General features: G+C 38.0%; 1 protein-coding gene across 1 annotated transcript in view; it reads left to right on the top strand.

The window, feature by feature from the left end:
• The window catches only part of LOC139760183 (chorion peroxidase-like), a 197163-nt gene that overhangs the window by 67591 nt on the left and 116398 nt on the right, over positions 1–13174 (top strand). The window lies entirely within an intron of this gene.

Below are 13174 nucleotides of genomic sequence, written 5' to 3'. Positions count from 1 at the left end.
GAATGTGAAGCGTCTGGGGTAAACCATGGAAAGCTGTGTAGGTATGTATATTTGCGTGTGTGGACGTATGTATATACATGTGTATGGGGGGGGGTTGGGCCATTTCTTTCGTCTGTTTCCTTGCGCTACCTCGCAAACGCGGGAGACAGCGACAAAGTATGAAAAAAAAAAAAAAAAAAAAAAATATATATATATATATATATATATATATATATATATATATATATAGATTTTTTTTTTTTTTTTTTTAAACTATTCGCCATTTCCCGCGTTAGCGAGGTAGCGCTAAGAACAGAGGACTGGGCCTTTTTTGGAATATCCTCAACTGGCCCCCTCTGTTCCTTCTTTTGGAAAATTTAAAAAAAAAAACGAGAGGGGAGGATTTCCAGCCCCCCGCTCCCTCCCCTTTTAGTCGCCTTCTACGACACGCAGGGAATACGTGGGAAGTATTCTTAATCCCCTATCCCCAGGGATAATATATATAGATATATGTATATATATATATATATATATATATATATATATATATATATATATATATATATATATATATATATATATATATATATATATATACATATATATATATATATATATATATATATATATATATATATATATATATATATATATATATATATATATATATATATATATATATATATATATATATTGTCCCTGGCGATAGGGGAGAAAGAATACTTCCCACGTATTCCTCACGTGTCGTAGAAGGCGACTAGAGGGGACGGGAGCGGGGGGCCAGAAATCCTCCCCTCCTTGTATTTTAACCTTCTAAAATGGGAAACAGAAGAAGGAGTCACGCGGGGAGTGCTCATCCTCCTCGTAGGCTCAGATTCGGGTGTCTAAATGTGTGTGGTTGTAACCAAGAGGTGAAAAAACGAGAGATAGGTAGTATGTTTGAGGAAAAGAACATGGATGTTTTGGCTCTGAGTGAAACGAAGCTTAAGGGTAAAGGGGAAGAGTGGTTTGGGAATGTCTTGGAGTAAAGTCAGGGGTTAGTGAGAGGACAAGAGCAAGGGAAGGAGTAGCACTACTCCTGAATCAGGAGTTGTGGGAGAATATGATAGAATGTAAGAAAGAAAATTCTAGATTGATATGGATAAAACTGAAAGTTGATGGAGAGAGATGGGTGATTATTGGTGCATATGCACCTGGGCATGAGGAGAAAGATCATGAGAGGCGAGTGTTTTGGGAGCAGCTGAATGCAAAGGTGAGTAATGTGGCAGTTGAGGGAATAATTGGTATACATGAGGTGTTCAGTGTTGTAAATGGAAATGGTTAAGAGCTTCTAGATTTATGTGCTAAAAAAAGGACCGGTGATTGGGAATACCTGGCTTAAAAAGCGAGATATACATAAGTATACGTATGTAAGTAGTAGAGATGGCCAGAGAGCGTTATTGGATTACGTGTTGATTGACAGGCGCGCGAAAAAGAGACTTTTGGATGTTAATGTGCTGAGAGGTGCAACTGGATGGATGTCTGATCATTATCTTGTGGAGGCGAAGGTGAAGATTTGTATGGGTTTCCGGAAAAGAAGAGAGAATGTTGGGGTGAAGAGGGTGGTGAGAGTAAGTGACCTTGGGAAGGAGACTTGTGTGAGGAAGTATCAGGAGAGACTGAGTACAGAATGGAAAAAGGTGAGAACAAAGGTGGTAAGGGGAGTGGGGGAAGAATGGGGTGTAATTAGGGAAGCAGTGATGGCTTGCGCAAAAGATGCTTATGGCATGAGAAGCGTGGGAGGTGGGTTGATTAGAAAGGGTAGTGATTGGTGGGGTGAAGAAGTAAGATTATTAGTGAAAGAGAAGAGAGAGGCATTTGGACGATTTTTGCAGGGAAAAAATGCAAATGAGTGGGAGATGTATAAAAGAAAGAGGCAGGAGGTCAAGACAAAGGTGCAAGAGGTGAAAAAGAGGGCAAATGAGAGTTGGGGTGAGAGAGTATCATTAAATTTTAGGGAGAATAAAAAGATGTTCTGGAAGAAGGTAACTAAAGTGCGCAAGACAAGGGAGCAAATGGGAACTACAGTGAAGGGGGCTAATGGGGAGGTGATGACAAGTAGTGGTGATGTGAGAAGGAGATGGATTGAGCACATTGAAGGTTTGTTGAATGTGTTTGATGATAGAGAGGCAAATATAATCTTGGTCGAGGTGGTGTGCAAAGTGAGAGGGTTAGGGAAAATGATTTGGTAAACAAAGAAGTAGTAAAAGATTTGCGGAAGATGAAAGCCGGCAAGGCAGTGGGTTTGGATGGTATTGCAGTGGAATTTAGTAAAAAAGTGGGTGACTGTATTGTTGACTCGTTGGTAAGGTTATTTAATATATGTATGATTCATGGTGAGGTGCCTGAGGATTGGCGGAATGCGTGCATAGTGCCATTGTACAAAGGCAAAGGAGATAAGAGTGAGGGCTCAAATTACAGAGGTATAAGTTTGTTAAGTATTCCTGGTAAATTATATGGGACGGTACTGATTGAGAGGGTGAAGGCATGTACAGAGCATCAGATTGGGGAAGAGGAGTGTGATTTCAGAAGTGGTAGAGGATGTGTGGATCAAGTGTTTGCTTTGGAGATCAAGTGTTTGCTTTGGCATATGATAGAGTTGATAGAGATGCTCTGTGGAAGGTACAAAGAATATAGGGTGTGGGAGGCAAGTTGTTAGAAGCAGCGAAAAGTTTTTATCGAGGATGTAAGGCATGTGTACATGTAGGAAGAGAGGAAAGTGATTGGTTTTCAGTGAATGTAGGTTTGCGGCAGGGGTGTGTGATGTCTCCATGGTTGTTTAATTTGTTTATGCATGGGGTTGTTAGGGAGGTGAATGCAAGAGTTTTGCAAAGAGGGGCAAGTAAGAAGTCTGTTGGGGATGAGAGATCTTGGGAAGTGAGTCAGTTGTTGTTCGCTGATGATACAGCGCTGGTGGCTGATTCATGTGAGAAACTGCAGAAGCTAGTGAATGAGTTTGGTAAAGTGTGTGAAAGAAGAATGTTAAGAGTAAATGTGAATAAGAGCAAGGTTATTAGGTATAGTAGGGTTGAGGGTCAAGTCAATTGGGGAGGTAAGTTTGAATGGAGAATGACTGGAGGAAGTAAAGTGTTTTAGATATCTGGGAGTGGATCTGGCAGCGGATGGAACCATGGAAGTGGAAGTGAATTATAGGGTGGGGGAGGGGGCGAGAATCCTAGGAGCCTTGAAGAATGTGTGGAAGTCGAGAACTGTATCTCCGAAAGCAAAAATGGGTATGTTTGAAGGAATAGTGGTTCCAACAATGTTATATGGTTGCGAGGCGTGGGCTATGGATAGAGTTGTTCGCAGGAGGATGGATGTGCTGGAAATGAGATGTTTGAGGACAATATGTGGTGTGAGGTGGTTTGATCGAGTAAGTAATGTAAGGGTAAGAGAGATGTGTGGAAATAAAAAGAGTGTGGTTGAGAGAGCAAACGAGGGTGTTTTGAAATGGTTTGGCCACATGGAGAGACTGAGTGAGGAAAGATTGACCAGGAGGATATATGTGTCGTAGGTGGAGGGAACGAGGAGAATGGGGAGACCAAATTGGAGGTGGAAAGATGGAGTGAAAAAGATTTAAAGTGATCGGGGCCTGAACATACAGGAAGGTGAAAGGCGGGCAAGGAATAGAGTGAATTGGATCGATGTGGTATACCGAGGTCGACGTGCTGTCAGTGGATTGAATCAGGGCATGTGAAGCGTCTGGGGTAAACCATGGAAAGTTCTGTGGGGCCTGGATGTGGAAAGGGAGCTGTGGTTTCGGGCATTATTGCATGACAGCTAGAGACTGAGTGTAAACGAATGGAGACTTTGTTGTCTTTTCCTAGCGAATCCTCGCACACATGAGGGGGAGGGGGATGTTATTCCATGTGTGGCGAGGTGGCGAAGGGAATGAATAAAGGCAGACATTTTAATTGTGTGCACGTGTATACATGCATGTGTCTGTGTGTGTATATATATGTGTACATTGAGATGTATGGGTATGTATATTTGCGTGTGTGGACGTGTATGTATATACAAGTGTATGGGGGTGGGTTGGGCGATTTCTTTCGTCTGTTTCCTTGCGCTACCTCGCAAACGCGGGAGACAGCGACAAAGCAAATAAATAAATAAATGAAATATATAAATTGGAAAGGATCGCAATTTTGCGCATGATCAAGATATTCCTATGAGTCCACAGGGAAAATGAAACACGAAAAGTTCCCAAGCGCACTTTCGTGTAATAATCACATCATCAGGTGAGACACAAGAGAGAAATATCACAGTCAGTTGATATACATCGAGGAGACGAAGCTAGGACGCCATTTGGTAAACATGTGATTGTCCAAAACATACAACGAGCGTTCATAAACTTATCATTTTACAAAACTTATCAACAATAAAGTTATCTAATTTGTATAGACCATCACTAATATTAAGATTATAATTCTTTTTGTATCTAATGATAGAAGATTCAATGATATTTCTCTTGGTAATAGAGTTAATAGAGTTAATAACTGATATGGCATTACTCCAGTCAGTACAATGATCATAGTTTTTAACATGATTAAACAAGGCATTTGATTCTTGTCCCGTTCTTATACTAAAATCATGTTGCTTAAGTCTAACAGAAAGATACTTACCAGTCTGACCAACATAAAATTTATCACAGTTTCCACAAGGTACTTTATAGATGCAACCAAGAGAATTTTTTGGTGAATTCCTGATTAAGATATTCTTTATAGTTTTAATGTTGATAAAGGCAACATCTACATTAAAGGATTTAAGCAACATGGGAAGCAAAGTGAAATTATTATAAAAAGGGAGAACTAAAAGATTCTTGGTGTCAATGGGAGGTTTGGGCTCAACTCTATAAAATGATTTCTTTGCTACCTTAAGGGATTTATCAATGAAAGATCTAGGGTACTTTAACTTAGATCCAATAGAATATATCTTCTCAAACTCATCATCAATAAACTCTGGACTGCAAATACGTAATGCCCTAAGGAACATAGATTGAAATGACGATAATCTAACTCTGTCATGTTGAGATGAGTAATAATGGATATATGATCATACATTGGTAGGTTTTCTGTATATGCTAAACTTAAACTTATTTCCTTGTTTATAGATCATGCAATCTGAAAATGGTAACATACCATTATTTTCATTTTCTACAGTAAATTTGATGGAAGGTACTAAATTGTTAAGTAAGGGGAGAAATATTTGTAAATTTTCATTTGTTGGCAAAACACAAAGAACATCATCTACATACCTAAACCAAATTGCATTAGAATCAGCTTTGCAGAAGATGAAAGCCGACAAGGCAGCAGGTTTGGATAGTATTGCAGTGGAATTTATTAAAAAAAGGGGGTGACTGTGTTGTTCACTGGTTGGTAAGTTTATTTAATATATGTATGATTCATGGTGAGGTACCTGAGGATTGACGGAATGCTTCCATAGTGCAATTGTATAAAGGCAAAGGGGATAAGAGTGAGTGCTCAAAGTACAGAGGTATAAGGTTGTTGAGTATTCCTGGTAAATTATATGGGAGGGTATTGATTGAGAGGGTGAAGGCATGTACAGAGCATCAGATTGGGGAAGAGCAGTGTGGTTTCAGAAGTGGTAGAGGATGTGTGGATCAGGTGTTTGCTTTGAGGATTGTATGTGAAAAACACTTAGAAAAGCAAATGGATTTGTATGTAGCATTTATGGATCTGGAGAAGGCATAAAATAGAGTTGATAGAGATGCTCTGTGGAAGGTATTAAGAATATATGGTGTGGGAGGCAATTTGTTAGAAGCAGTGAAAACTTTTTATCGAGGATGTAAGGCATGTGTACGTGTAGGAAGAGGAAAGTGATTGGTTCTCAGCGAATGTAGGTTTAAGGCAGGGGTGTTTGATGTCTCCATGGTTGTTTAATTTATTTATGGATTGGGTTGTTAGGGAGGTGAATGCAAGAGTTTTGGAAAGAGGGGAAAGTATGAAGTCTGTTGTGGATGAGAGAGCTTGGGAAGTGAGTCAGTTGTTGTTCGCTGATGGTACAGCGCTGGTGGCTGATTCATGTGAGAAACTACATAAGCTAGTTACTGAGTTTGGTAAAGTGTGTGAAAGAGGAAAATTAAGAGTAAATGTGAAAAAGAGCAAGGTTATTAGGTACAGTAGGGTTGAGGGTCAAGTCAGCTGGGAGGTAAGTTTGAATGGAGAAAAACTGGAGGAGTTAAATTCTTTTAGATATCTGGGAGTGGACCTGGCAGCGGATGGAACCATGGAAGGGAAAGTGAATCATAGGGTGGGGGAGGGGGCGAAAATTCTGGGAGCCTTGAAGAATGTTTGGAAGTCGAGAACATTATCTCTGAGAGCAAAAATGGGTATGTTTGAATGAATAGTAGTTCCAACAATGTTGTATGGTTGCGAGGCGTGGGCTATGGATAGAGTTGTGCGCAGGAGGGTGGGTGTGCTGGAAATGACATGTTTGAAAACAATATGTAGTGTGAGGTGGTTTAATCGAGTAAGTAGTATAAGGGTGAGAGAGATGTGTGGAAATGAAAAGAGTGTGGCTGAGAGAGCAGAAGAGTGTGTTTTGAAATGGTTTGGTCACATGGAGAGAATGAGTGAGGAAAGATTGACCAAGAGGATATATGTGTCAGAGATGGAGGGCGAGGCGAGGTGGGAGACCAAATTGGAGGTGGAAAGATGAAATGAAAAAGATTTAGAGTGATCGGGGCCTGAACATGCAGGAGGGTGAAAGGCTGGTAAGGAATAGAGTCAATTGGAACGATGTGGTATATCGGGGTCGACGTGCTGTCAATGCATTGAACCAAGGCATATGAAGCGTCTGGGGTAAACCTTGGAAAGTTGTGTGGGGCCTGGATGTGGAAAGGGAGCTGTGGTTTCGGCGCATTATTACATGACAGCTAGAGACTGAGTGTGAACGAATGGGCCTATGTTGTCTTTTCCTAGCGCTACCTCGCACACATGTGGGGGGAGGGGGTTCTTATTCCATGTGTAGCCAGGTGGCGATGGGAATAAATAATCCATTGACAGCACGTCGACCCGGTATACCACATTATTCCAATTCACTCTATTCCTTGCCCGCCTTTCACCCTCCTGCATGTTCAGGCCCCGATCACTCAAAATCTTTTTTACTCCATCTTTCCACCTCCAATTTGGTCTCCCACTTCTCCTCGTTCCCTCCACCTCTGACACATATATCCTCTTGGTCATACTTTCCTTATTCATTCTCTCCATGTGACCAAACCATTTCAAAACACCCTCTTCTGCTCTCTAAACCACACTCTTTTTATTTCCATACATCTCTCTTACCCTTACATTACTTACTCGATCAAACCACCTCACACCACATATTGTCCTCAAACATCTCATTTCCATCATATCCACCCTCCTGCGCACAACTCTATCCATAGCCCACGCCTCGCAACCATACAATATTGTTGGAACCACTATTCCTTCAAACATACCCATTTTTGCTTTCCGAGATAATGTTCTCGACTTCCAAACATTCTTCAAGGCTCCCAGAATTTTCGCCCCCTCCCCACCCTATGATCCACTTCCGCTTCCATGGTTCCATACGGTGCCAGATCCGCTCCCAGATATCTAAAACACTTCACTTCCTCCAACTTTTCTCTATTCAAACTTACCTCCCAATTGACTTGACCCTCAACCCTAGTGTACCTAATAACCTTGCTCTTATTCACATTTACTCTTAACTTTCTTCTTTCACACACTTTACCAAACACAGTCGCCATCTTCTGCAGTTTCTTACATGAATCAACCACCAGCGCTGTATCATCAGCGAACAACAACTGACTCACTTCCCAAGCTCTCTCATCCAGAACAGACTGCATACTTGCCCCTCTTTCCAAAACTCTTGCATTCACCTCCCTAACAACCCCATCCATAAACAAATTAAACAACCATGGAGACATCACACACCCCTGCCGCAAACCTACATTCAATGAGAACCAATCCCTTTCCTCTCTTCCTACACGTACACATGCCTTACATCCTCGATAAAAACTTTTCACTGCTTCTAACAACTTGCCTCCCTCACCATATATTCTTAAAACCTTCCACAGAGCATCTCTATCAACTCTATCATATGCCTTCTCCAGATCCATAAATGCTACATACAAATCCATTTGTTTTTCTAAGTATTTCTCACATACATTCATCAAAGCAAACACCTGATCCACACATCCTCTACCACTTCTGAAACCACAATGCTCTTCCCCAATCTGATGCTCTGTACACGCCTTCACCCTCTCAATCAATACCCTCCCATATAATTTACCAGGAATACTCAACAAACTTATACGTCTGTAATTTGAGCACTCACTCTTATCCCCTTTGCCTTTGTACAATGGCACTATGCAAGCATTCCGCCAATCCTCAGGCACCTCACCATAAATCATACATACATTAAATAACCTTACCAACAAGTCAACAATACAGTCACCCCCTTTTTTTTGATAAATTCCACTGCAATATCATGCAAACCTGCTGCTTTGCCGGCTTTCATCATCCGTAAAGCTTTTACTACCTCTTCTCTATTTAACAAATCATTTTCCCTAACCCTCTCACTTTGCACACCACCTCGACCAAGGCACCCTACATCTGCCACTCTATCATCAAACACATTCAACAAACCGTCAAAATACTCACTCCATCTCCTTCTCACAACACCACTACTTGTTATCACCTCCCCATTTGCCCCCTTCACTGAAGTTCCCATTTGCTCCCTTGTCTTACGCACTTTATTTACCTCCTTCCAAAACATCCAATTATATATATATATATATATCATATATATATATATATATATATATATATATATATATATATATATATATATATATATATATATATATATACATATATATATATATATAAATATATATATATATATATATATATATATATATATATATATATATATATATATATATATATATATATATATATATATATATATATATATATATATATATATATATATATATATATATATATATATATATATATATATATATATATATATATATATATATATATATATATATATATATATATGTATATATATATATATATATATATATATATATATATATATATATATATATATATATATATACTATATATATATATATAAATATATATATATATATATATATATATATATATATATATATATATATATATATATATATATATATATATATATATATATATATATATATATATATATATATATATATATATATATATATATATATATTATATATATATATATATATATATATATATATATATATATATATATATATATATATATATATATATATATATATATATATATATATATATATATATATATGGTTGTTGACAGTAGGACAGCCACTACAGATGTACAATTATAGTGCTCATAATCCATTTAGTTTTTCTTGCTGTCATTTCTCGACTTTATTAGCATGTAGGATAGGGGATTAAGAATACTTCCCACGTATTCCCTGCGTGTCGTAGAAGGCGACTAAAAGGGGAGGGAGCGGGGGGCTGGAAATCCTCCCCTCTCGTTTTTTTTTTTTTTTTTTTTCCAAAAGAAGGAAGAGGGGGGGCCAGGTGAGGATATTCCAAAAAAGGCCCAGTCCTCTGTTCTTAACGCTACCTCGCTAACGCGGGAAATGGCGAATAGTTTAAAAAAAAAAAAGAATATATATATATATATATATATATATATATATATATATATATATATATATATATATATATATATATATATATATATATATATATATATATATATATATATGTATATATAAATATATATATATATATATATATATATATATATATATATATATATATATATATATATATATATATATATATATATATATATATATATATATGTATATATAAATATATATATATATATATATATATATATATATATATATATATATATATATATATATATATATATATATATATATATATATATATATATATATATATATTATCCCTGGGGATAGGGGAGAAAGAATACTTCCCACGTATTCCCTGCGTGTCGTAGAAGGCGACTAAAAGGGAAGGGAGCGGGGGGCTGGAAATCCTCCCCTCTCGTTTTTTTTTTTTAATTTTCCAAAAGAAGGAACAGAGAAGAAGTCCAGGTGAGGATATTCCCTCAAAGGCCCAGTCCTCTGTTCTTAACGCTACCTCGCTATCGCGGGAAATAGCGAATAGTATGAAAAAAAAAAAAAAAATATATATATATATATATATATATATATATCTTTTTTTTTTTTGCCGCTGTCTCCCGCGTTTGCGAGGTAGCGCAAGGAAACAGACGAAAGAAATGGCCCAACCCACCCCCATACACATGTTTATACATACGTCCACACACACAAATATACATACCTACACAGCTTTCCATGGTTTACCCCAGACGCTTCACATGCCCTGATTCAATCCACTGACAGCACGTCAACCCCGGTAAACCACATCGATCCAATTCACTCTATTCCTTGCCCTCCTTTCACCCTCCTGCATGTTCAGGCCTCGATCACACAAAATCTTTTTCACTCCATCTTTCCACCTCCAATTTGGTCTCCCACTTCTCCTCGTTCCCTCCACCTCCGACACATATATCCTCGTGGTCAATCTTTCCTCACTCATTCTCTCCATGTGGCCAAACCACTTCAAAACACCCTCTTCTGCTCTCTCAACCACGCTCTTTTTATTTCCACACATCTCTCTTACCCTTACGTTACTTACTCGATCAAACCACCTCACACCACACATTGTCCTCAAACATCTCATTTCAAGCACATCCATCCTCCTGCGCACAACTCTATCCATAGCCTACGCCTCGCAACCATACATCATTGTTGGAACCACTATATATATGTATACATATATATATATATATATATATATATATATATATATATATATATATATATATATATATATATATATATATATATATATATATATATATATATATATATATTATCCCTGGGGATAGGGGAGAAAGAATACTTCCCACGTATTCCCTGCGTGTCGTAGAAGGCGACTAAAAGGGGCGGGAGCGGGAGGCTGGAAATCCTCCCCTCTCACTTTTTTTTTTAATTTTCCAAAAGAGGGAACAGAGAAGGGGCCCAGGTGAGGATATTCCCTCAAGGGCCCAGTCCTCTGTTCTCAACGCTACCTCGCTAATGCGGGAAATGGCGAATAGTATGAAAAAAAGAAAGAAAGATATATATATATATATATATATATATATATATATATATATATATATATATATATATATATATATATATATATATATATATATATATATATATATATATATATATATATATATATATATATCATCATCACGCACCCCTGCCGCAAACCTACATTCACTGAGAACCAATCACTTTCCTCTCTTCCTACACGTACACATGCCTTACATCCTCGATAAAAACTTTTCACTGCTTCTAACAACTTGCCTCCCACACCATATATTCTTAATACCTTCCACAAAGCATCTCTATCAACTCTATCTTATGCCTTCTCCAGATCCATAAATGCTACATACAAATCCATTTGCTTTTCTAACTATTTCTCACATACATTCTTCAAAGCAAACACCTGATCCACACATCCTCTACCACTTCTGAAACCACACTGCTCTTCCCCAATCTGATGCTCTGTACATGCCTTCACCCTCTCAATCAATACCCTCCCATATAATTTACCAGGAATACTCAACAAACTTATACCTCTGTAATTTGAGCACTCACTCTTATCCCCTTTGCCTTTGTACAATGGCACTATGCACGCATTCCGCCAATCCTCAGGCACCTCACCATGAGTCATACATACATACATGGTTGTTTAATTTGTTTATGGATGGGGTTGTTAGGGAGGTGAATGCAAGAGTTTTGGAAAGAGGGGCAAGTATGAAGTCTGTTGGGGATGAGAGAGCTTGGGAAGTGAGTCAGTTGTTGTTCGCTGATGATACAGCGCTGGTGGCTGATTCATGTGAGAAACTGCAGAAGCTGGTGACTGAGTTTGGTAAAGTGTGTGAAAGAAGAAAGTTAAGAGTAAATGTGAATAAGAGCAAGGTTATTAGGTACAGTAGGGTTGAGGGTCAAGTCAATTGGGAGGTGAGTTTGAATGGAGAAAAACTGGAGGAAGTGAAGTGTTTTAGATATCTGGGAGTGGATCTGGCAGCGGATGGAACCATGGAAGCGGAAGTGGATCATAGGGTGCGGGAGAGGGCGAAAATTCTGGGAGCCTTGAAGAATGTGTGGAAGTCGAGAACATTATCTCGGAAAGCAACAATGGGTATGTTTGAAGGAATAGTGGTTCCAACAATGTTGTATGGTTGCGAGGCGTGGGCTATGGATAGAGTTGTGCGCAGGAGGATGGATGTGCTGGAAATGAGATGTTTGAGGACAATGTGTGGTGTGAGGTGGTTTGATCGAGTAAGTAACGTAAGGGTAAGAGAGATGTGTGGAAATAAAAAGAGCGTGGTTGAGAGAGCAGAAGAGGGTGTTTTGAAATGGTTTGGGCACATGGAGAGAATGAGTGAGGAAAGATTGACCAGGAGGATATATGTGTCGGAGGTGGAGGGAACGAGGAGAAGAGGGAGACCAAATTGGAGGTGGAAAGATGGAGTGAAAAAGATTTTGTGTGATCGGGGCCTGAACATGCAGGAGGGCGAAAGGAGGGCAAGGAATAGAGTGAATTGGAGCGATGTGGTATACCGGGGTTGACGTGCTGTCAGTGGATTGAATCAAGGCATGTGAAGCGTCTGGGGTAAACCATGGAAAGCTGTGTAGGTATGTATATTTGCGTGTGTGGACGTATGTATATACATGTGTATGGGGGTGGGTTGTGCCATTTCTTTCGTCTGTTTCCTTGCGCTACCTCGCAGACGCTGGAGACTGCGACAAAGCAGAAAATAAAAGTATATATATATATATATATATATATATATATATATATATATATATATATATATATATATATATATATATATATATATATATATATATATATATATATATATATATATATATATATATATATATATATATATATATATTATTTGTTTTATATATATATCGTTAATAAGATGACTTTTATTAAAGATTTCCGTT

This window comes from Panulirus ornatus, chromosome 35 (genome assembly GCF_036320965.1).
Source record: "Panulirus ornatus isolate Po-2019 chromosome 35, ASM3632096v1, whole genome shotgun sequence".
Taxonomy (NCBI): Eukaryota; Metazoa; Arthropoda; class Malacostraca; order Decapoda; family Palinuridae; genus Panulirus; species Panulirus ornatus.
Note: the sequence above shows the minus strand (reverse complement) of the source record. Positions and strands in the feature narration are given on the sequence as shown.